The sequence below is a fragment of the Scyliorhinus canicula genome, chromosome 15, assembly GCF_902713615.1.
Source record: "Scyliorhinus canicula chromosome 15, sScyCan1.1, whole genome shotgun sequence".
NCBI classification, from domain to species: Eukaryota; Metazoa; Chordata; class Chondrichthyes; order Carcharhiniformes; family Scyliorhinidae; genus Scyliorhinus; species Scyliorhinus canicula.
The window spans coordinates 52494538-52520869 of record NC_052160.1 but is presented as its reverse complement, the minus strand read 5'-3'; the positions used below and the strand labels follow the sequence as shown (position 1 = coordinate 52520869).

Sequence of the window (26332 nt, the reverse complement as noted above, 5' to 3'; positions counted from 1 at the left end):
CTTTAGAAGTGCATCATTTGCTGCAAAGTGCTTTATGATTTTCTGATGTTATGATAGGTACTACACAAATGCAAGTTCTTTCTTGCCTTCTAATCTCTTAATGTGTGTACGCAGATGTCAAACAAATGGTGCTTCCCCAGTGTAGCAATTGGAGGTGAACCTTAACCTGTCAGGAAGAGGAGGCAAAAAGTCAAATACCAATGATGCTGGAAATCTGATGCAAAAGCAAGAAACACTCACCAGGTCAGCAGCATCCCTTGAGAGAATTCAAGTTAATGTTTTAGATATTGAATCCTTCCCCAGTTTTGAGAATTTGTTCAACACCCGAAAGGTTGACTTGTGCTCTCTTGACAGATGGTGCCTGACCTGCTGAGTGGCTCAGCGGTTTCTGTTTCTGTTTCATGATGAGGAAGCCAAGAATTTGCCCAAAGGGAGGATGACTACGAAAATTGATTAGAAAATTGTATTCCTCTACTTTACAGCCGTTTGATCAAGAGCAGTATTGCCAGAGACTTGGACAAAGGTTGTGAGCAAGTGATCTTGGGAGCACAGAGTGGGATACTTGTGGTGTTTACAGTATATGCTTTATGTTATCATGAGTTGGTTTTGGTTTCATAGCAATGGAAAAAGTGCAGAAATTATGTTTAAGATATTCTATTTATAGCTTGACTTTAAAATTGCATTAATAGATAGGCTTTGCGATGGGTTAAATTTTTGGCATTGAATTATACTTCACTGCTTGTTTTCCTGTAATGTCAAGAGAGAGCAACGTTCTGCACATGATGCTTAATTGCATGTGTGAACAGATGGAGGGGTGGGGAATCTTTTTCTTATCAAGAGCTACTCGCACAAAGACAAAATCAGACGCAGGTCACACACAAAAATAAACTTAATTCATTATTTTTAAAAGAGAGAATACAGAAATATTCAACTCACCCACTGCTTCAATGCGATGCCCGAGTTTGCTTTTGCTTAATGAGTAGCACAGCCTCTGTGTCTCAATTACAGTACTGAAATTCAGCTCAAATGTTTCCTTGATTTCCTTTCCCATTCTCTCTCTCTCTCTCTGTCTCTCTCCTTTCTCAACAAGTCTCACTCCCCAAACGAGCCCAGGACAGTGACTCAACAAGCCAAGGCTCTGGCTAACTCATAGTACGAGTCTGAAACTGGGCCTGGAGCCTGGGCCCCTTGCTCAATTTGCAGGTGCTGAGCCCCTGCCCTGGGACACCAATGGAGGGATCGGAGGGGGGGGCATCCAGCTCACTTTCTCCCCTGCTCTGGGTTACTCGCTCTTCACCACCTCATCACTCACTTGCCAGCTTCCTGTCCTTGCCCTTTGATCCTGCTCCTGGATCTCGGGCCTCGCTCTCTCCCCACAAGCTGGGCTTCTGGTGACAGACATCCGAACATAGCGGAGGGAAAAAATGGATTTTGAAATATCCCTGTGGGCTGAATAAAAAAAAGTGCAATGGGCCTAATCCGGCCCTTGGGTCAGGGGTTCCCTACTTTTACTTAAGCACGGGTCTGTATAGACTTCTGCTCACAATCTAACATGGGTTCTAATGTCAGGAAAGAATAGGCTTTGTCACCACCTGTTTCCTGACCTTGAAAACTATAAACCAAACTTTGCTTTATTTTGAAAAAGTAAGCAGGTTTCATACCCAGTTGCAGTTGTACCACAGCCAATATGAAGTACAAGTCAGGCTAGTTATCACCTGTGCAAAGAATGGCTTCCAATCAGCAGTAATTCTTGATAATATAATTCTGGATTAGCTACAATGTTGCGAACTCAGTGATTTTACACCAAACATAAAATTTATCAGGTTTATATCTTTTACAGAGAACAGAATAAACTAGATGTTGGATTCAGTAAATTTACCTAGTTCTTCTTTTAATTTGCATTCCTCAGGCTATGCATCCACTATGACTTAGAAGCTGTGCAATTTTCTGCTTCCCACCATTGTCATTTAGCACTGGTGGTTGAGAAGTGCACAAAAACACGTTTCCTCATTTATCCTCCCATCTGTGCCAACTAATAATTTGCAGTCTCCTTAAAGTTACATGGCTGAGATCAACAATTTGGGTATCTGTGAAGCCTCCTCCAGCACTTTTTCAAAGAGGACCAGGGTGTTCTCAGTGTCTTGATTAACAGTCCTTCATTCCTTAATCAACATCACATGCGTCAGTACTGTTTATGAGATTTTGCGATGTGCAAATTGGCTGCTGCATTTGCCTAAGAAAAATAGGGATTTAATTTTTTTTTAAATGCAGAAGATGTATGTACATTTTTTCCTTTGTCTATTTTTTGTCTATTTTTTCCTTTGGTGCTATGACTTATTACTTTAAGGTGCTATGCTACAGTGCTATTTCCTTCTGTACTGTATAAACAGCGTTAGGAAGTAACAAATCCTGATTCTGTGCAAAGAAACTGATTGAGTCGCATTTCAGTCTTTTACATTGTTTTGACAGGTTTATAGTAAAACAAAACTCACTTAAAATGGAAACATGTTGGTTGTATTGGCTTCATAAGATGGCTGTTAAGTATTTTGTTACTTTGTGAAATACATGTCAATGCAAACTGCACAATTGGCCTTTTCAAGTCCCAGTCCAGGACCTGGCACAAAAAACAGAGCTCACACTCCAAAGCAGCATTGAGAGCACTGCACTGCCAGGGGTGCTATTCTTCTAATGTGGCATTAAACAGAGCCCCCACCTATATGTTTGGGTGGATGGAAAGATCCCAGAGCATTATTTTGAAGGAGAGCTGGGGAAATGAACCCTGGTGGGCTGGCACACGTTTATTCCTGTACATCACAGAAACAGGTTATCTGGTCATTATCACATTGCTGTTTGTGGGGATTTATTGTGTTCAAGTTGACAGGCTCAATCCCTGCACTGCAACAGTGATTGTAGTTCAAAAGTATTTCCTTGGCTGTAGCACTTTGAGACATCTGGTGGTCATGAAAGGTGTTTGGCTATATAAATACAAGTCTTTTTTATTAAAGTGCTTTTCTAGTAGTGGCTATATTTTTACGTTAAAACTAAATAAGTGACAGAATTCTAATTTCACTATCAGGTGGAGGTTGGGTTTGGATAGGTACAAAGTTCACCTACCTTTGACTAATGGCATGTATAACGCAACAGACATTGTTCTGTTACACCCACATACAAAACTTTGCTTGATACAGTATGAAACCATAAGACCTAATCCTTGACTGCATAGATTTGCCTGATGTATGCAAATTTTATTTCTGCGCAAACGGTTTGACTTTCAAATTGATGCAGTATCGGTGACAGGCTTTAGCATGCACATGAGCAAGTAGCAAAATACTGCAGTTGTTGGAATTCTGACATGGAAACAGAAATTGCTGGAAACCCCAGCAGGTCAGACAGCATCTGTGATGAGAACAAACACATTCATGTTTCAAGTGTGGACCTTTCATCAGAGCTGGAGGATGTTATGGATGAGCAGCGTGAAAAAGAACAGCACAAAGGGGAGAGGGAAAACATGCAAACATATGTACAGATGGTTCATTGACAGATAAGATATTAACTTTGCTGGAATTCTGAAACAAACCATCAAAAATTAATGCCAAGATCACTTCTCCCGTTTTAACCATCGTCTGCTTTTCAGTTGTGTTTCACACTTTTCTATTTATTTGTGTGCATATGTTCCCCTCCCTCTTCCACTTGTTCTATTGCTTTTTATATGCTGTTTGTAATATCTTCCAGTTATGGTGACAGAACCACATGAATGATAATGTTTGTTCACTCTACAGATGCTCCTTGATCTGCAGAGAACAATATTTGTTTTAGTTTACACCTATTTGCCTTTCTCAATTATTCACGTTGCTTTATGAATCCAGTACCTGAAGTTACATTATATAAACTGTGGACAGTGCCAAGAAAGCAATTATCTGAAGGGCATATTTGGAAAACTAAAAATGTCATACCTTAAATAATGACACAAACGGAAGTAATGTACTGACAGGCCGAGGAGCTGTTTGTATTGTGGAGTAATGAGGTGGACATTTGCATGTTTATGAGTTCCATCTCAATAGGTTTCTGGGTGGAACTAGTATGCAGAGAACTTGCATTTCTTCAGCAGGAGGAGTGGAGAATTGGAAAGCAAACGAGCTCCATTTGCTATAATAAAAGCAAAATGCTGCAGGTACTGGAGATTTGAAATAATGAAACAAAGTGCATAAAAACTCAGCAGGCCTGGTAGTATCAGTGGAGCAAGTCAACGTTTGAAGTTCAGTATAACTCTTCCATGCGGAAGAGTGATATTGGATTAAAAACTTTAACTGTTTTTCTCTCCACAAATGCTGGCAAACTCCATTTGCAGTGACTTTATACATTGGCCCAGATCTTTCAACCTCTGGATAGTCAGACCAGATGTACCATGGAGGTTGTGCTGCAGGACCCTTTTGAAGTCCCAACACAAGGACACTCTGGGAATTGCCTGGGAAGTTTAACCTCCTGATGGACAATTTCCCTGCTCCCCGGGATGCTCTGGAAATGTCTCTAACTCCAAGTGAGGGACAGACTCTGACCATTCTGTCTTACCTGGATAGTTACCCAGGGAACTGTCGGGCAGGAAAGAACCTAGTTTAAAACCTGGGTAACTATTACAACTGACCCTTCCCTCCTTACCTGTCTAGCCTTCATCACTCTTTCTTTCCCCCCCCCCCACCAAATTTGACCTGTCTACCCCCTGACCCACCTATTCACTCACCTGCCTGTCACCCTATCCAATTCCCCCAGCTACCCACCTGATCCACATATCCCTTACCCATCTCATCTGCTTGCCACTCTGCCCACCCTGCCTACCTGCCACTTTATCCTCCTACCCCCTTTCATGTTTTCCTTCTCTCTTCAGCTGTTCTTAAAGCAACTTTGGGACATTACCACATTTTACTAACAGGAAAACAGCAGCTGCTGCCTTGAAAGGGGGGGAATAGTTTCTGCATGGATTCCCTGCACTGCTCCTTACGTGATTCCCTGCATTGAGTCAGGTGTGACGGAGCATCCATCGGAAAATTTCTTATAAAAACTGGAGGAAGATAAATGTGTATTTTCTGTTTGTTAGGAAGATCTTTCCCATATATTAGTTGCACAGCAACAGTGGGAGCGAGTTTGGTTAGGGAGTTGTGCATGCTGTTAAGAATGAAAATAGATGAAGCAATTTGAAATTATTCAGTGTTTTTCTACCTAACATGTGACCATGCCTGTCGTCAAACCTTTTTTTTATGTGGGGTAGGAAAGTTTCCTTTTGAACTCGCAGTGTACACCACTGGTGTAGTGGTAATGTCACTGGACTAGTAATCCAGAAGTCCAGGCTAATGCTGTAGGGGGTATGGGTTCAAATCCCACCACAGCATCTGTTGGAATGTAAATTCAATGAATAAATTTGGAATATAAAGATAGTCTCAGTCATGGTGATCGATTCTTGTCAAAACCCATCTGGTTCACTAATGATCATAGATCATAGAATGTTCTTTAGGGACGGAAATCTGTTGTACTTACTGGGTCTGGCTTGCATGTGACTCCAGACCCAGGGCAATGTGGTTCATTCCTAATTGTCCCTTGAAACGACAGCGCTAAGCCACTCAGCCCAAGGGCAATTATGCTGGCATTCCCAGTGATGTGCACATCCCATGAAAGAATAAAAAAACTGCTTGAAATTCCAAATATTTAGAAGTTGCTTCTTTCCTTGAAGTGGTGGGACAACCAGGAAGAAGATGAAATTAGTTTCTCTCTTTTGGAAAAAAAGGATTAGGATTGGTGGATTTGGTTGGAAAGGATGGCTGAATGGAGAATGGGATAGAAGAGAAAATGGGTGGAATTTTCTCATTTTCTGCAGCATGGTGCAGAGGTTGGGAAAAACAGAGTGGAACCCACCAGCCCCAAGATGACTTCCTCCGCTGTATTTTTAGCCTCTTGAGGCAAAAACAAATTAAAGGCTGGGCCCCATAACATCACTTGCCAATTTAGGTTTTCAAAAGATCAGAGCACCCTTTATATAAAAAAAACGCCTCCAACCACCACTAGCGGGAGGGGACCTCCCTCCCCACGGAACTCTCCCTGGCACTTCCCTCTGGGAACTCCAACCACCACGGAACTCTCCCTACCCCCACCCTAAGGCAACTCCAACACACACAAATTCTCCACCCCCCCTCCCACGCATTGTCTGTGCACTTCTCCCTGGCACGACACCCAGGCAAGGCCGGGGTACTGCTTATGCATGTCCCTCTCTCCTCTGGGGGCTGTGCTCCTCAGGTGGGTTCTGCTCGCCAGGTGCATGTTGTGAGGAACCTGTCGTGACTCACGTTGCCATTGGGGCACACTGGCATAAATCAACAATCCAGCGTGAGAGGGAGAGGGACTATCAGGTGTAAAGGCTACAACTTTCAAAATTGGGATTCCCGTTATGTCATTGACGAGAGATAATCCCAAATGGAAATCCTGTTGGCATAAAAGCCATTTTGGGATGCTCACAGAATTTTCCAACCCAGCCGTCGTTTCCCCCCACCCCCGAAAGTGGGAGAAGTGTCGCCCTTCCTGACCTTTGTAACTTCTGAAGGCCCTGTCCTTGGGATCTCTGCATTCCTCCAACGCTGGCCATTGTGCACCCTTGAATTTAACCACTCTTGTTAGTGTACTTGCCTCCATTTGCCAAGATCCTGTGCCCTGGAATTCCCTCCTGAAACGTCTTTGCTCCTTTAACGTATTAATTAAAACCTACCTTTTTGACCAAGTTTTTTGGTCATTGTAGTTCCTGTGAAGTGCTTCAGTACCTTTACTACATTAAAGGTACTGTATAAATGTAAATTGTTGCTTTGAAGAACAACTAGGTATACACAACTAAAATTGTCATTCCGATATAATTTTGGAAAATTTGTCCACTACTTCAAAAACAGTGATTTTAAGCTGTGCATTGGCTTTGCATAATAAGGAAAGAGAAGGTAGATTGTTTTTAGAACAAAGTATTTCCATACTTCCTACAGTAAGAGAGTAATTAATCATGTTGAGAATTGGGGAAACTAAGATTAAAAAACAAAGTAAAACAGGGAGTTGATCAGAGGCAGACATCTGGAGAAATGAAGAGGTGCAAATGTGTCTATCAATCAGCATTACAAATGCATTACTAAAAGGAAACCTCAGTTATTAGCTACTGTGACTGATGTATATATATTGAAATGGATGGCCAGTACAAGAATGCAATCTCTTTTTTTTCCATTCTTCACATTGTAGCTGGAGCATTTTCTGCTACTTGATTTTAAACTGTAGCCTTCTGTGATAATGCACCTGTTTCTAGGCATTGCATAGGTTAAATGTTGGTCGATCAAACACACAGCCCTCTCTTCATAGTTAGTTTGTATCAGATATTAGAACAATGGCAGTACACATTCTGTATACAGTATGAATGAGCTATTTTTACTATTGTACTTTTAAATGAAAGGTTTTGTCAGTTAACAGTGACCTTTCATCCAGCACCGTATAGGAGCTGTTTACTTAGCACTTTTAGACAAGTTAAAGGACTTGACTAATGCCAGCCACTCCTTATTGTTGGAGAGGATTCTGCAGACAAAAACCTATTTTGTGACACCCTTCTTGCTGATTCAGACCTCACAAAGGGACCCTATGTATTGATGTTCTGTATAAAAAGATCAGGATAGTGGAAAGGTGGAGCGACAGGAAAGAATAGTCGAACTGACGGCTTGTGTTGGGAAGATCTGGCTGGTTTTGAAGAATAGCTGTAAACCTGGAGATTGTAATTGTGGATGAGCGGATGGTTTCGGTTTAAGAAGAAAATTGGTGAAAATTTATTGGAAGACCAAACTCATTTCCGATAGGTAAGAACAGGTTATTATGTCTGAAGTGATGATTTACATGTTGCACTAAAGCATCTCCTTTTTTCCTCAAAACTATTTAATATTGTATTGTATTTTATAGCAAGCTTAGGTCATGCTGAACTATGTTTGATCTTTATTGCGAGCTTCCTTATTGTAATCCTCTAAAGTTATTTTGACTTGACCTGTAACAATAGAATGTATTATGATCAGCATTATACTTGTCGTGTGTTGGACTAACTCTTCCATTGTAACTAATTCTGCAGGGTGGTTATTGAAAACCAAGTATGAAACTTAATTTATTAATATTATTGGGATCTTTGTAATTAAGCAATCTGCATTAGATGTGATCTAAAACTGGTTCCTAACTAATATACAATACACCAAGATGGACCATTCGCAGTGCCGCCCCTCTTGAATCCTCCTTTCATGTAAAAGGTCTCAAATGTGTTAAATTAGCCATCCTATATTTTCCTCTTCTATCGTCCTCTGTATGAATTGTTCCTGGTTTCAACTTGCTTGTACCACAAAATTAATTGTGGCATCCTTTATGACTGAGATGTCAAACATTTGATGGTGAAGTAGGAAACGAGACGCAAATGTTTTACTTCATACTAGATGATTTATGTACAGAGTGTAACATTACAAATGTCTGCCTCCTCCCAACCAACCACCAGTGTACTAGAGATCTCTATACTTCTTTTTGAAACTCCATAATGATGAAACCATTACCGTGTCAGTGAAAGGCCACTCTCTCTTTATACTCTTCAGAAAAAAAAACCTTATTAACTAATTGACATCCCCCCCCCACCAAGGACTCTCAATACAAGTGTCTCTTTTAACTCTATTGAGTATATTGAATAATTGAACTAATGAACAAATAACAAATTAAATAATTAGCAGTCCCCTAAAGGAAGACTGTAACAAAGCAATGGAACTCTAAAGAAAACTTATGAAATTCAATTAATATAATGTTTTTGGGGCTGATGATGCACTCCAGCCCCCGCATTGCCCACTGGCCCCACAGGTACACTCTACTCTTTAGAGTACACCCTTAACACTAATTAATCAAACGCATTAACAGCCCTTCAAAGGGGGTACTCTCTTCATATGTGCTCAAGGCACTTAATTAATCAAAGTCATCCATCCGCATGTCCTTAACATTAATAATGCAATTGACATACTGTTAACATGGGACATTTGCCAGCATTTTGTAGGGGAGTAGGTGGTGACAGTATACTGTCACTATTGGCTCTCATTGCCCTCTGAAACTGACTGTGACATCAGGGTGTTCGCCATGTGCAGATTATTGCGGAAATCCTGAATTTGCAGTTTGTCACTTAGGGTTCCAACAGGTGTGATTGCCCAAACCCCGACCCTGCCCTGGAGCCAGTGATCATAAAATCAATGGGAACTTCAATTTTCCTGCTCCCGCTTTACTGTTAGAGCTCCCGTTAAAAAAATCCAACATGGTTAATTTGGTGTAGCTGGGCTTTTAACAGCAATATGGTTAATAAAATATGGGACAACAGAACTTGTCCTGAAAAATAATTTTGCATTTGTGAAGTGCTGTTAATGATTACTTAGCGCTCCTCCCGACTTCCGGTTGCGGCTATGACTAGCTAAGCCGCACATTTGGAAGCTCCTGCAACAAAGGTGTTTTTGGGCCAATTGGAGGGCCCCAACGGCGCTGAAAAAACGAATCCCGGTGGGGGAAGGTCCCCTGAGGAGAACTAGACCGATTTTATGGTCGGTACCCGGAGTGGAGCGGCAAGAAAAACGGCAGCAGCTCCCCAAAAAAAGCGGGGGAAGAAAATCAAAATGGCGGCCGGCGGTGCACCGGAGGAGTGGAAGAAATGGGCGGAGGAGCAGCAGGCCGCTCTCCTCCGTTTTTTCACGGAGATGAAAGTGGAACTCTTAGAGTCCATGAACGCGACGGCCACCAGGTTGGTGGGAGCCCAGGCGATCCAAGAGGCGTCGATTAAAGATCTGCAGCAGGAGATGGCCGCGAGGGAGGAGGAGGCCACAGTCATCGGGGCAAAGGTGGAGGTGCACGAGGCACTCCACATGAAGTGGCAGAGCCGCTTCGAGGAGCTGGACACTCGGATGAGGAGGAATAATTTGAGGATCCTGGGCCTGGAAGAAGGCCTGGAGGGGTCGGATCTCCCGGGATATGTGGCGGAGATGTTGAGCTCCCTGATGGGGGAAGGGGCCGGTCCGGCGCCCCTGGAATTGGAAGAGGCATACCGGGTCATGGCCAGGAGGCCTAGGGCAAACGAGCCCCCGAGGGCGGTGCTGGTGCGGTTCCAGCGGCTAAGTGATCGAGAGAAAGTCCTGAGGTGGGCTAAAAGGGAGAAAAGCAGCAAGTGGCAGAACTCGACGGTAAGGGTGTACCAGGACTGGAGTGCGGAGGTGGCAAAGCGGCGGGCCCGGTACAACCGGACAAAGGCGGTGCTACACGCGAAAAAGATCAAATTTGGAATGTTGCAACCGGCGCGCTTGTGGGTCACCTACAAGGACCAACATCATTATTTCGAGTCCCCAGAGGAGGCCTGGACCTTTGTACAAGAGGAAAAGTTGGACACGAACTAAAACCTGGGAGCACCGGCGGTCGTAGCCGCCGGGGGACTCTTGATTGTGCAAGTGGCCCTTTTCTTTTTCAGGCCAGGTCGGAACTGGGTAACAGTTTCGTGGAGTGTTTGGGGTGTTTTTCCTCGAACGGTTGACTTTTCTGAATATTTTGAAGGTTTCGAGTTGTTGGGTGTTTCTGTATATTTGTACTGTTGAAATCTCTATTGTGGGTCGTTGGCTTCTTATGGGGTGTTTTTTCCCGTTTCCAATTTCCCTTAGTTATTTACCCCTCTTACCCTTTGTCTTTGGGTGCTTGGGGGGGTTTTTTGTTCTTTTTTTTCTTTTCGGGTTATGGTTATCTGCGGTTATTTATACTGTTTGGTGGAGGGTGATGGTTGGGCACACTGTTAGTTGATAGTTAGTTAATTATTTTGTTATTTAAGTATGTAGTTAAGTATTTATGTATTTAGTTGCCATTGGGTATTTGTATTTATATCGTTAAGTTGGGGAGACGGGACGGGGGGGGAGCGGGTTGATTATGCGGGTCTTTCTCGGGGGTTTTAAGGGGATCTTTCACGGGCGCAGATGGGGTGAACCGGGAGGAGTCGGAATGTGGCAGGAGCAGCCGGGTCAGCGGAGACCAGCTGACTCTCGGGAGTACGATGTGGGGTACATCGCGGCTAGGAGGGGTCCTAGCCAGGGGGGGGGGGGGGGGGGACTGGGGGGGGACACCGGGTTGCTGCTAGAAAGACCAGGGACGAGAAGGGGAGAGCCGGGGGGGGTGGGGGGGGGGGGGGCCATCGCTATGGGAAGCGGGTCAGAAAAGAAGGGATGACCCGGGGCGAGCAAGGGACAAGACATGGCTAATCGACAGGGAGTAGGGACGGGTCGCTCTGCGACCCGATTGATCACGTGGAACGTAAGGGGGCTGAATGGGCCGGTCAAAAGATCAAGGGTCTTCTCACACCTGAAGGGACTGAAGGCTGATGTAGCAATGCTGCAGGAGACTCATTTGAGGGTAGCAGATCAGGTCCGCCTGAGAAGGGGGTGGGTGGGACAGGTGTTCCACTCAGGCTTGGATATCAAGAACCGGGGGGTGGCGATTTTGGTGGGAAAGAGAGTGTCGTTTGTGGCGGCAGAGGTGGTGGCAGACAAGGAGGGCAGGTACGTGATGGTGAGGGGTAGGCTGCAGGGAGAGAGTGTGGTACTGGTAAATGTGTATGCCCCGAACTGGGACGACGCGGGTTTTATGAGGCGCCTGCTGGGCCTCATCCCGGGACTGGAGGCAGGGGGCCTGATCATGGGAGGGGACTTTAATACGGTGTTAGACCCTGGGCTGGATAGATCGAGTTCCAGGACGAATAGGAGGCCGGCAGCGGCAGAGGTGTTAAGGGGGTTCATGGAGCAGATGGGAGGGGTAGACCCATGGAGATTTGGTAGGCCTAGGGCGAGGGAGTATTCTTTTTTCTCCCACGTCCACAGAGTGTACTCTAGGATCGATTTTTTTCGTATTGAACAGGGGGCTGATACCGAGAGTGCAGGACACGGAGTACTCGGCCATTGCGATATCGGACCATGCACCACATTGGGTGGACGTGGACATGGGGGAGGCGCGGGACCAACGCCCGTTGTGGCGCCTGGATGTAGGGCTGTTGGCGGACGAAGAGGTGTGCAGAAGGGTGAGAACGGGCATTGAGAACTATCTGGGTACGAATGACACAGGTGAGGTGCAGGTGGGGACGGTCTGGGAGGCCTTGAAAGCAGTGATTAGAGGAGAGCTGATCTCCATAAGGGCACACAGAGAGAGGAAGGAGAGGCAGGAAAGGGAGAGGCTGGTGGGGGAGCTCCTAGAGGTAGATAGGAAATATGCGGCGGCGCCAGAGGAGGGGCTATTAAGGGAGCGGCGTAGCTTGCAGGCCAGGTTCGACCTACTGACCACTAGGAAGGCGGAAATGCAGTGGAGAAGGGCGCAGGGTGCGGCGTATGAGTACGGGGAAAAGGCGAGCAGGATGCTGGCACACCAGCTTCGTAAGCGAGATGCAGCCAGAGAGATTGGGGGAGTGAGAGAGAGGGGTGGGGATGTAGTGCAGAAGGGGCAAGAGGTGAATAGGGTCTTTAGGGACTTCTATAGGGAATTGTATAGGTCTGAACCGCCGAAGAGGAGAGGGGGAATGAAGAACTTTCTCGACAAATTGGGGTTCCCAAAGGTACAGGAGGAGCTGGTGGAAGGGTTGGGGGCGCCGATAGAGCTGCAGGAGCTAATTAAAGGGATAGGCCAGATGCAGGCGGGGAAGGCGCCGGGGCCGGATGGGTTCCCGGTGGAGTTTTACAGGAAATTTGTGGACTTGGTGGGTCCAGTGCTGGTGCGAGCCTTCAATGAGGCGCGCGAGGGGGGGGTTCTGCCTCCAACAATGTCGCAGGCCCTGATCTCCTTGATTTTGAAGCGGGACAAGGACCCGGTCCAGTGCGGGTCCTACAGGCCTATCTCCCTCTTAAATGTAGATGCCAAGCTGTTAGCAAAGGTCCTGGCAACCAGGATAGAGGACTGTGTGCCAGGGGTAGTCCATGAAGACCAGACGGGGTTCGTGAAGGGACGCCAACTTAACACAAATGTCCGGAGATTGTTAAATGTGATTATGATGCCAGCAGTGGAAGGGGAGGCGGAGATAGTGGTAGCGCTGGACGCGGAGAAGGCATTTGACAGGGTGGAGTGGGAATACTTGTGGGAGACGTTGGAAAGGTTTGGGTTTGGGGAGGGATTTATCAAGTGGGTAAAACTGCTCTATTCAGCTCCGATGGCAAGTGTGGTAACAAACGGGAGGAGGTCAGAATATTTTGGGCTCCATCGAGGTACTAGGCAGGGATGTCCCCTATCTCCCTTACTCTTTGCATTAGCGATTGAGCCGTTGGCGATGGCACTGAGGGGTTCAGGGGGGTGGAGAGGACTGACAAGGGGAGGGGAGGAACATCGGGTCTCGCTCTATGCGGATGATTTGTTGTTGTATGTGGCAGACCCGGAGGGGGGAATGCCGGAGGTAATGGGGATACTAGCGGAGTTCGGGGACTTTTCGGGATATAAATTAAATCTGGGGAAAAGTGAGGTCTTTGTAATACACCCGGGAGACCAAGGGGAGGGAATTGGGAGGCTCCCCTTCAAAAGAGCAGTTAAAAGTTTTAGGTATTTGGGGGTGCAGGTGGCAAAGAACTGGGGGACCCTACACAAGTTGAATTTTTCCAGACTGGTGGAGCAGATGGAGGAGGAGTTTAAGAGGTGGGACATGGTGCCGCTGTCGCTAGCAGGGAGGGTGCAGTCAGTTAAAATGACGGTCCTCCCGAGGTTCTTGTTTTTGTTCCAGTGTCTGCCCATCTTCCTCCCCAGGGCCTTTTTCAAGAAGGTAACGAGTAGTATCATGGGGTATGTGTGGGCACATGGCACCCCGAGAGTTAGAAGGGTCTTTTTGGAGCGGAGTAGGGATAGTGGAGGGCTGGCGTTACCCAACCTTTCAGGATATTACTGGGCGGCAAATACATCGATGGTACGAAAGTGGATGATGGAAGGGGAGGGGGCAGCCTGGAAGCGCATGGAGAGGGCGTCCTGCGGCAACATAAGCTTAGGGGCACTGGTAACGGCACCATGGCCGCTCCCTCCCACGAGGTATACCACGAGCCCGGTGGTGGCGGCCACCCTCAAGATCTGGGGGCAGTGGAGGCGACACAGGGGGGAAGTGGGAGGTCTGATAGGGGCACCACTAAGAGGGAACCACAGATTTGCGCCGGGAAACACAGGAGGGGGATTCCAGAGCTGGCAGAGGGCGGGTATTAGACAACTGAGGGACTTGTTTATAGAGGGGAGGTTTGCGAGCCTGGGAGAGCTGGAGGAGAAATTTGGGCTCCCCCCGGGGAACACGTTCAGGTACCTCCAAGTGAAGGCATTTGCCAGACGACAGGTAGCGGGGTTCCCCGCGCTCCCCGACAGGGGGGTGAGTGATAGGGTGCTATCAGGGGTCTGGGTCGGGGAGGGGAAGATCTCGGACATCTATAAGATTATGCAGGAGGTGGAGGAGGTACCAGTAGAGGAGCTGAAAGATAAGTGGGAGTTAGAGCTGGGGGAACAGATAGAGGACGGGACATGGGCAGACGCCCTGGAGAGGGTTAACTCGTCGTCGTCATGTGCGAGACTAAGTCTCATTCAATTTAAGGTACTGCATAGAGCCCACATGACGGGGACAAGGATGAGTCGGTTTTTCGGGGGTGAAGACAGGTGTATTAGATGTTCGGGAAGCCCTGCGAATCATGCACATATGTTTTGGGCATGTCCGGCACTGGAGGAGTTCTGGAAGGGGGTGGCAGGGACGGTGTCGAGAGTGGTGGGGTCCAGGGTCAAGCCAGGATGGGGACTTGCGATCTTCGGGGTTGGGGTGGAACCGGGGGTACAGGAGGCGAGGGAGGCTGGAATATTAGCCTTTGCGTCCTTGGTGGCTCGGAGGAGGATCCTGATTCAGTGGAGGGACGAAAGGCCTCCGAGTGTTAACACCTGGTTAAACGACATGGCAAACTTCATCCAATTGGAAAGGATCAAATTCGCCCTGAGAGGGTCGGTGCAGGGGTTTTCCAGGCGATGGCAACCCTTCCTAGACCTCTTGGATCAGAGATAGAAACTGAGGCCATGACAGCAGCAACCCGGGAGGGGAGGGGAGGGCGGGAGGGGGGGAGGGGGGGGGGGGGAGGGGGGACAACGGCGAAGGAAGTACGGTAGCGGCGGTGGCACGGGCAAGGCCTGCCCGAGGACGCTGCTAGAAATGATAAGTTGGTCTGACTGTCGGTTCGCCGGCGGGGGGGGGGGGGATTTTTTATTTATTTATTTATTTTTTTTTTTCTTTTTCTTGTTAAGTAGGGGGGTTTGACTTTGTTTTGTTATAATTTAAATGTAAATGTAGGGGGGGTTAAAATGTTTGTATTTTGAAAAATTCAATAAAAATTATTTAAAAAAAAAAAAATGATTACTTAGCAGATTTATGAGCTAATTCAAAACAATCCACATGTTTTGCTAGAATATTTTAGCTTCCCTACCGTCACTCTGTGTATGTCCCAATCTTTAATTTGTTATATGTTAAGTGATTTTTATTTTACTACTTTTTGTTTTCTGTTTGGATCTCCTGTGAAATCCTTTAATGTGATTGATTATTGGATAATAAGAGACAGGGTGGGTTCTATTTGGGACAAAGAAGGTGATATATGCTTACGATAAGGTTAGCAACATTGATGTGCACTTTGTATTGGTATTTACGAAAGAAGAGAAAGCTGACAAAATATTGGTAGAAGTAAAGATGATCGAGGTAGTGGATGGAGTGAAAATTGATGGGAAGGAAGGGTATGCTGGAAAGGCTGACTGTGCTTCGAGTGAATAAATCACCTTGTATCCCAGGTTGTGAAAGAAAATCGGGCTAGAGAAGGGCTCGCCATAATCCTCCAGTCTTCCCCAGATACGTGGGTGGTGCCAGAATATTGGAAAGTGACAAATATGACACCCTTATTCAAAAAAGGATGTAAGGATGTTCAGAGTAACTGCAGGATGGCCAGTTTAATATCGCTGGTGCGGAAGATTTTAGAAACAGTGATCAGGGAAAAATAATCAGGCACTTAGATTAATTTGAGTTAATCAAGGAGAGTCAGCACAAATTTATAAAAAGTAGATTATGCTTGACTAATTTATTTATTTTGGTGAAGTAACAGAATGCTGATGAAGGGAAAGCAATACTTGTTTATATGGATTTTTTTTCAGGCAAAGTGTTTGTCAAAGTTTGTACAAAATTGAGGCTCATGGATTAGGAGAGTCAATGTCAATTTAGATTTTAAAAAATTGGCATAAGAACTGAAAACGGTGAGGCTTGGTAAATACTTTTTTCCAGATTGGCAGATGGTAAGAAGTGATGTTTCCCAACGTTCAGTGGTAGGAACGCTGCTTTTGAAATAGACATAAATGAATTGGATATTGGAATGCAGAATAATATTTCACAATTTGCTGATGATAGCAAGCTTGGAGGTGTGAAGACAGTGAAGATGATACCAGTTGACTGCAGCAGGACGTAGGTCAGAATGGGCAGACGAATGGCAGATGGAATTTGATACACAGAAGTGTGAGGTAATGCATTTTAACAGCAGGGATAGGAAGAGGCAATCTCGACTTAATGGCATCGTTCTCAAAACCATAGGGCAGAGGGTTCTGGGGCGGGTTATGTGCATTCTTTGAAGGTGGCAGGACATATTGAGAATACGGCATACGGCCTTAAAACAGGGAGGTTATGCTGAGTTTTTACAAAGCTCTGTAATTCTGGCCACCACACTTGAGAATGGTTACGAGTGTCCTAGAGATTTTGTTGAGGAGATGCACCCGAATGGGTCAGGGATGAGGGATTTTAGCTCTGAGGTTAAATTGGAGAAGTTGGGGTGGTTAAGAGGAAAGGCGATTGAGGCGTAATTTGATACAGGTGTACAGGAATATGATGGGTTTAGATAGTCAGACAGAGGCAAGATGTTCCCATTAGCTGATGGTATAACGACTAGTGATATATAGTCAAGGTTTAAGGAAAGCAATGCAGGGGGATGCGAGGAAGATCTGTTTTATACAGTAAATGGGAATGACCTGGAATTTTTAGTCATAAGGGCGGTGGAAGTGACAATGAATGATTTCAAAAGGAAGTTGGATGTAAATTTGAGGGAAATATACTTGCAGAACAAATGGAATAGAGCAAGGGAAAGGAGTGATTGGATTGCTCTGCAAAGATCTGGCATGGATTGATAGAGTGAGGGGTGACTTGATTGATATGAACATAGAACATACAGTGCAGAAGGAGGCCATTCGGCCCATTGAGTCTGCACCGACCCACTTAAGCCCTCAATTCCACCCTATCCCCATAACCCAATAACACCATCTAACCTTTTTGATCACTAAGGGCAATTTATCATGGCCAATCCACCTAACCTGCACGTCTTTGGACTGTGGGAGGAAACCGGAGCACCCGGAGGAAACCCATGCAGACACGGGAGAACGTGCAGACTCCACACAGACAGTGACCCAGCGGGGAATCGAACCTGGGACCCTGGCGTTGTGAAGCCACAGTGCTATCTGCTTGTGCTACCGTGCTGCCCATCAATATATAAATAAATATATATAGATATAAAAGTGTACAAGATCCTGAACGGTATCGACAAGGTGGACCTGTCCTCGTGGGTAAGTCCCGAACTATGGGGACTGTTTTAAAATTAGGGGTCACTCTTTTAGGGCAGAGATGAGGAGAAATGTTTTCTGAGGGTTGAGCGATTTTGGAACTCTGCCTCAAAAGGTGGTGGAGGCAGGTTCAGTGAATATTTTTAAGGCAGAGGCAGATGGATTCTTGTTGGGAAAGGGAATCAAAGGTTATTGGGGGTAGATAGGAATGTAGAATGTGAAACACAAACCCATCAGCCATGATCTTATTGAATGGCAGAGCAGGCCTGAGGGACTGAATGGCTTATGTCTTCCCCTATTTCATATGTTTGTTTAACTGAATGACCTCAAGTGCTGTAATGGCTCCATGACTATGACTGTACAAATGACTTCTTGGACAGCTTGATGACATCACTCCATTCTGGGAAATTCCCATTAAAGAATACTGCAGTCAGTTACAGTCCTACTGCACAGTGATAGAGGTTAAATCGTTCCAGAGAGATAACTAAATCTCTGTGAGATATCAAGGGCATTGGTGATCATCCTTACTTCACTGCTGACCGTGAACTCTGTATTATTGACTCCAGTTCCAGAACGGGCACTGCATTGTTGTACAGAAGTTTAGCCCAGTTTTCAATAGAAGTACCTCTCTCTTTATTTTTAATTATCTTTTTATGTTTTTTATTCTCTGACAATTAATGTTCCATCTTAGTTTTGTCTGTCCTATGCTTCCCATTCCTGATTTGCGTATATTTAGACTTGCCCTTGCAAATGCCTCCACCACCTCCCCAAACTCCTCCTTACTACTTTAAAGCTTTGCAACTATCCTATTCACTCTCTACGCTTTGCTGAAGCTCCTTCCAGTCCCAGTACTTCAGAAAGTCAGTTGGTGAAGGATAAAACTTGAGTCAACTTTTATATTTGTTCGCAGTTACACATTACAAACATACATCTCCGAACCCCAACCACCACATCTTCGATCTATGTTAATTTATCGGGGCTCAAGTGCATCAACGGTTAATGTTCACCATTTGTGAACAATTAAACACAATTAGTATGCAATTAACCAGGGGTGCAAGTGTCCAATGTAAAAGGACCCCTCTATGCCATTGCCCCTTCAGCCAGATATTAATTCTCTGGATCTGTCTGACTTTAGGTCTGTGTCATGTGACTCGGGCAGTAATCCAGATATTATTACCCTTGAGGTCTTACTTTTTAAACTTTGCTCCTAACTCCTGTTATTCCCTTGGCGCAACCGTCTCCCTTTACCTGCCTATGTTGTTTGTTCCAACATGGACCATGATAACCAGATTTCCCTCTCCTTTTTCAAATTCTCCTCTGGCCGGTTCTAGCTATCCCCTATTTTGACACTGGGTAGGCAACACTATTTGGATTTCTGTTCAAGGCTGTAGACAGTGCTTTCTGTCTCCTTATTATAAAACCCCCATCATGCTGACATTTCTATTCTGTCCATGGCAGTGTTCTGAGCCATGGTACCTGAGCACTGATTTTCCTCGCCACATTCATTCTCTTTGCCCTTACAGGTAGCAAGTACATCATACCTGCTAGACAGAAGTGGCATTTCTTGGACCACCTTCTTGACCGTTCTAAATTCCCAGGTACCTGGTCCCCTAACAATCATTCTTTCCCTCCTGAACTTGTGCTTTCCTCTGGGGGTTACCTGTTTTTTGTTTCCAGAAATTCTTGCCCTTCCCAATGAACCAGAGTGACTGAAGACCGAGTCATTTTTTCCGGAAGAATAGTCTCATTGTTCATATGCTCTCACATGCTGCAATCCTGACGCTTGGCCTGTCATCGCTAGAATTCTTCATTAATTAATTTATTGATAGCCTGAATTAGGATTAGATAAACTCTGTTTAAAAATAAAACCAAGAAGTGGGGATGCTTGCTGATGATTGAACAGTCTTCAGCGCCATTCCTGACTGCTCAGATACTGAAGCAGTCTGTGTCTCTGCAACAAGGCCTGTATGATATTCAGGCTTGGGCTGTTAAGTGGCAAGTAACATTCGCATCACACAAGTCAGGCAGTGAACATCTTCAAGAGAAAATCTAGCCATCTCCCATTAACCTCAATTATATTTCAATCACTGATTTCCACAGTAACATCATTGCAGGGCTAATGCGAACCAACTTGTGACACAAATAAAGATTATTATTATTCCCCCATGATCAATATTGTGGTGGGGGGGGGGGGGGGGGGGTGGTTACCATTGACTGGAAACTGAACTGGTCCAAAAGTACTGTGGCTCCAAGAGAGGCTGGGAACTCTGGTGAGTAACTCACCTCCTGACTCCCCAAAGCCTGTTCATAGAAACATAAAAAAATAGAAGCAGAAGAAGGCCATTCAGCCCTTCAAGCTTGCTCTGCCATTCATTATGATGAAGGCTGATCATCAAGTTGAATACCCTGATCCCGCCTTCCCCCCCCCCCCATATCCCTTGATCCCTTCAGCTGCTCAGGAGCTGCTCAGCATTTAAAGGGGACAAGTTTGGAGTATGATGGAATGCTCTCCACTTGCCTGGATGACTGCAGTTCCAAAAACCAGAAGTTTGAGACCATCTCGCACAAAGCAATCCTCTAGATTAGCACCCCATCCACCGTCTTAAACATTCACTCCCTCCACCACAGATGCACGGTGGCCGCAGTGTCGACCATCCTCAAGATGCACTGTAGTAACTCACAAAGGTTATTTCGACAATACCTTCCAAACCCATGACCGTTGCCACCTAAAAGCACTAGGGCAGCAAATGCATTTGAACATCACCTCCTGCAAGTTCCCCTCTGAACCACACACCACCTGACTTGGAACCAAATCACAGTTCCACTGTTACTGAATCAAAATCCTGGAACTTCCTTCCTAACAGTACTGTGGGTGTACCTACACCACATATATTGAAGCGTTTTAAGGAGGCAGCTCGCCACCACCACCTCAAAGGCAAAAATGAATGGGCAATAAATGCTTGTCTAGCCAGCGATGTCCACACTCCGTGAAAGAAAAAAAAATGTTTTTTTTACTGTTTACTCACATGAAAGAACAAAGAAATAAAATATAGCGGGTGAGTAATACATTCATCAACTTGCTGTCCTGTGATGCCACCGGATTTGGGAGTTTACCTCAACTGAGTGGACGCTGCTGTGAAATCTCACGCTTTTTGTAAGAAGTCTCACAACACTAGTTTAAAGTCCAACAGGTTTATTTGAAATCACAAGCTTTTGGAGCGCTGCTCCTTTATCAGATGATGTAGAGGCAGGTTCACAAACACAGCATATATAGGCAAAGACACAATTGCAAGATATTTACAGGTTGGAATGTGAAGAATGGTTGAAATGCGAGTCTTTACAGGTAAACAAGTCTTTCAGGTACAAACAATGTGAGTGGACTGAGGGATAATCACAGGTAATCGAGGTGTGAATAGTCTCAAGCCAGGACAGTTAGTAGGATTCTGCAAACCTGGGCTGTATGGTGGGGGTTATATGTAATGCGACAGGAACCCAAGGTCCTGGTTGAGGCCATCTCATGCATGCGGAACTTGGCTACCAGTTTCTGCTCAGCGATTCTGCATTGCCGTGTGTCTTGAAAGCTGCCTTGGAGAATGTTTACCCGAAGATCGGAGGCTGAATGTCCTTGACAGCTGAAGTGTTCCCGCTTTAGGATTATTCTTAGTTCTTCATGTTTGATCCTCCTATCTAGGTGATTACCTTTCTGTCAGTTTTGAGAGTTATAGGGGCTGGTTTAGCATGCTAAATCGCTGGCTTTTAAAGCAGACCAGGCAGGCCAGCAGCACAGTTCAATTCCTGTACCGGCCTCCCCGAACGGGTGCCGGAATGTGGCGACTAGGGGCTTTTCACAGTAACTTCATTTAAAGCCTACTTATGACAATAAGCGATTTTCATTTCATTGCTAAATGCTGAATCAAGCTACCATGATCCACAAATACTGACGGTAATTTCTGCACCACAGTGCTCTTGCCCTGTCCTAATCTTCCCCTTTGTTCACAATCCATGCAGTTAATATTGTGACCTGTGGTTATACTCTGCGCCGCACAGACCAACGACTGTTTGAAGTCGGGCAATGTCTTAAGAAGCAGCATGGCTATTAAGCATTTCACCCATTAAGTAGCTGTTATACAGTCAAGTGAAAATTAGTTTCAAATTGTCAAATACCTTTGCATTTTGAATCACTTTTGCAATTTGACCGTATCTTTCAGAGGAACTGTTGCGGATTAATTTGATCTCATTTTGGAGATTGTTTTTGATGCTCAATTTCCTGTTCAAAGTCCAGTTAAGTTGAAAATTAAATGGAATGTATGTTTATAAATCTGGATTCAGTATTCAAAACTATGTTTTTATAAGAGTTAGAAGAAGAGAATGAAGTTGAAAGACTCGGCAACAAATTGCTGCTTAAACTTGGTGTTGAATAAAAAATCAGAAATTATTGAAAGGGTTGAAAATTGCTTTTGTGCAACAAGCAGCACAATAAGCCAGGACAATGTAGCTGTGATTATGTTCTTTGTAAGTTATTTTCTGTTTATCTAATTCCTCTTTACTAACCTGTCCTTGGCATGTATTGTACTTTGGGTGAGAGAGCAGGTAGGTATACTTGCAACTTTTTGGTGTCTCACTCGTGACCAATTTAAAGAAAGAACTTTTCTTTATGTACTATATTCGGAGTTCTCGGGTCATTGCAAAATGTTTCACAGACAATTAATCACTGTTGAACTGTAGTCACTTTTGTTTCAAAGATAAATGCTACAGGCAATTTTCAAACAGGAGGGTTCAACAAAAAGCAATTAGATACATGACTAGTTAGCCTTTTTTTGGAGGTGCTATTTGTCGGCCAAGACACAAAGGAACTTTCCTGCTCTTTGCATTGTGCCATCAAATCCTTTATATCCCTGCTTATGCAAATCGGACTATTATTTATCGGAGAGACAGCACCTCGCACAATATATTAGCCTCTCGATGGTGCACAGCAATAGGGCTTTAACCCACAACATTCTAACTAAGAAGCTTACTGAAGTTGCAAGCACAGCCACAGTGAATATCCCTTTAATCTATTTTTTCCCCCGCCCTATTCCTCTGCTGAGGCACATCATCTAGATTCCACCCACTTGTCCTTTGCTATCATGTTGAAAATGAGAACTGACTGTATGCGGAATTGGAGCCTGTCTGTCTCAACTTTGCACAGTTGACTGCCTCTGATTTTTTTTATAACTGCTGTTGTTCATCCTCGAGCACTAATTGCAAAAGGAATTCAGTTTTGCTATTGACGCCACTACCAATTGTTTTATCCCTCAATCCATTTAACACAAATGTATGTATTAAAAATGCTTTGTTTCATTATAGGTATGTTAGAATATTAGATCTGAGGCTACTCTGTTCCTTTTGCAATATTCTAACAGTGAAGGATCCTCCAGGGAGAAGTGATCATAATATGATAGAATTATGTAGTAAACCTAAATAAAGGTGATTACAAGGGGTTGAAGAAGGAGTTGCTAAAGTGGTATGGGAAAATTGATTGAAAGATAAGACAGTAGAGAAGCATCGGCAGACATTTGAGCAGATATTTCAAACTCTCAACAAAGATATATTCCATTGAGAAAGAAAGACTCTTGGAGAACGCGGCAACCTCTGTGGCTAAGTAAGGGAAGAAGAGATGTACTATGCTGCAAAGATTAGTGGTAGCCCTGAGGATTGCGAACAGCAAAAGGTGACTAAAAAATGATCACGCGAGAAATTGGAGTATGAAAGAACTAGCAAGACACAGACAGTATAATGTTCTGCAATCCCATACCAATCCCCCAGTCCCTTTGTGCCATTGCCAAAGACTCTATTGCCAAGGCAAAAAAGTAAAGGGGAGATTAGGCAGTCCTGTCTCATCCCACAATGCAACTCCAAGCACCCAGAACTCATCCGGGTTGTCCGGACACTCACCACAGGTGTCCTGTAAATTCGCTGAACCCAATCTATAAACCCTGCCCAAATCCAAACCGCCCCAGCACCTCCCACTCCATGCCCACACATATGCCCACTCCATCCGCTCAAAGGTCTTCTCCGTGTCCGTTGCCACCACTACTTCTACCTCCTGTCCCTCCGAGGGCGCCATAATTATATTAAGTAGCCTACAGACATTCGCCGACAACTGCCTTTCCGCCACAAACCCCGTCTGGTTCTCCCCATCACTTCCGGCACACTGTCCTCAATTTACGATCTTAGCACCTTTTTTGAAAAATATTTTATTGAGGCACTTATTTATTTACACATCAAACACAACCACAAAACAAAACAGGCCAACGAGGCTGCAAATAATCAAATCAACTAAATAACTAACACCCCACCATCCCGCTTCCCAGCTCCCCAACTTCCCTATTTTACCCCCCCACCCCAACCACCCCAACTGCTGACATCTTAACTGTTCTCAAAGAAGTCAATGAACAGCTGCCATCTCCGGGCAAACCTCTCCACAGACCCTCCGAAGGTAAACTTTATCTTATCCAATCTGAGAAACTCTGCCAGGTCACTCAACCACACCCTGAGTCCCTCCATTCTAATAAGATCCGTCTCCAAGCTACCAGGGAGGCAAAGGCCAAGACATCAGCCTCTCTTGCCCCCTGGACTCCCGGGTCTTATGATACTCCAAAGATCGTCACTTCTGGACTCGGGACCACCTTCACCTTCAAGACCTCTCACATAACGTCGGCAAACCCCTGCCAGAATACCCCAAGCTTCGGACAGGCCCAAAACATGTGGACATGATTCGCAGGCCCACTCGCACACTGCCCACACCTATCCTCCACCCCCTCAGAAAACTGGCCAATTTAGCGTGGCCAATCCACCTACCTCGCACATCTCTTTTGGTTGTGGGGATGTGACCCATGTAGACACGGGGAGAATGTGCAAACTCTACACAAACGGTTACCTGGGGCCGGGATCAAATCTGAGCCCTCGATGCTGTGAGGCAGCAGTGCTAACCACTGCGCCACCGTGCTGCCCTACCCCCTTAACTCTCTCACCACCGCCGACACCTTCGATGACTTAGGAATTGACCAGTCCAAACTCAATCTACGACTGTATTGAAATCGCTCCACATAATCAACCGATGCGTGTCTAGGTCCGGGATCCTCCCTCATACTTGCCTCATAAAGTCCAAGTAGTCCTAATTTGGGGCATAAACATTCACCAGGACTACCAGCATCCCCTCCAACTTCCCACTGACCATCACATATCTACCCCCCGGGCCGGCCACAATATACCCCATCTCAAAAGCCACTCTCTTATTAACCAACACCGCCTCCCCCCTCATCTTCATGTCCAACACCTGCCCCACCCATCCCTTCCTCAGCCTCATTTGATCCCCCAACTTCAGGTGTGTCTCCTGCAAGAACACCACGTCGCCTTCAGGCTCCTCAGATGCAAGAAAACATGTGACCGTTTAACCGGACCATTCAACCCTCGCACGTTCCATATGACCAGCCTGGTCAGGAGGCCCTCCCTACGCTCCCCTGCTGATCAGCCATATTCCTTTTTAAGCCAGCCCGGCCTGCGTCACGTGCCCCTCCAGACCCGCACTCAGATGCCTGCCGCCATCTCTCCCTTCCCAACTGTTCCACACCAGCCAGATCCACGTCAGCATCCTTCCCCACATCCCCAACCCCTACAACCAAACAAAAAACCAACCCGATCCCCCCATCCACACCTTCCTCCTGGCAACCCCCCACTTCACTTCCATTAACTAGACCGCCCAGCTGGCATGGTGGCCTCCGCCTAAGGCCTCTGACTTCCCTCACCAATCCAATCCACCCCCCCCCCCGCCCAATCCTCCAAACCACCAACAAACAAAGAGAAACAAAAGGCACACTCGCCATCACTGCTCCTCCATCGAAACCTACCCACCCAATGTGCCCCACAATTTACACAAAACATCTCTCCAAAGTTTAATGTCCTCACACTCCTCATGTTTCTTTCCCATCCAGTTCACCATCTAGGTGCAGAGTGCAGTAAAGTTTGATTATTTTCTTTATGATGCACGTCAGGAAAATTACCCAGTTTGTACAGAAAAGTCCATATGCCCAGTTGATCATTCATCCATTATTTACTTAAAAAATCTGACATCAGAAATCTAACAGCTCACTCCATAACATTGTATTTATTACTTAAATTTCCTTTTTAATTTTAAACCAAGTATGACTAACATGTAGCAAACAGGTGACAGGCAAAAGACTGATTATTAATGGCCAGGTGTGGTTTCTGTCTTGAACTGAAAGTAGCTTTGACAGTTGGGACATGTGTTACCCTAGGAGATCAGTGCAAAGGTTATTTGAATTACTGTCATGATCTGAGAAAGTGTGTACCAAACGTTAGTTTCTGACAGCTTTCCTTGGGGTTACTCCTTTTATGATTCAGTGATTCTCATCATATTGAAGTGTTAGGTGGGGAAAGGACCTGCAGTTCTACCTATTCAGTGTTTAAACAGTTGTCAACTATATTTTGTTTCTGTTTTTAAAAATTGGCTTGAAGTGCGTCACTGTGTCATAATGCAATGCAGGGTTTAGATGTTTACAGAAACTCAGCAAGTTAAGAGATAGTTTGTAAACTGGCATCCTCTGTGTTTACTGGGGCGGCACGGTAGCACAGTAGTTAGCACAGTTGCTTCACAGCTCCAGGGTCCCAGATTCAA

At 45.3% G+C, this 26332-nt stretch overlaps 1 protein-coding gene across 4 annotated transcripts in view; it reads left to right on the top strand.

Annotated features, from left to right (window-relative positions):
- The window catches only part of lmf1 (lipase maturation factor 1), a 945108-nt gene that overhangs the window by 14226 nt on the left and 904550 nt on the right, over positions 1 to 26332 (top strand). The window contains exons 2-3 of one of the 4 annotated variants that reach the window (XM_038821133.1): positions 115 to 243; positions 355 to 523. The exons of the other annotated variants lie outside the window; for them this stretch is intronic. The gene's annotated coding sequence lies outside the window, so the exon portion shown is untranslated. The remainder of the gene's footprint in view (positions 1 to 114; positions 244 to 354; positions 524 to 26332) is intronic. 4 annotated transcript variants of the gene reach the window in all.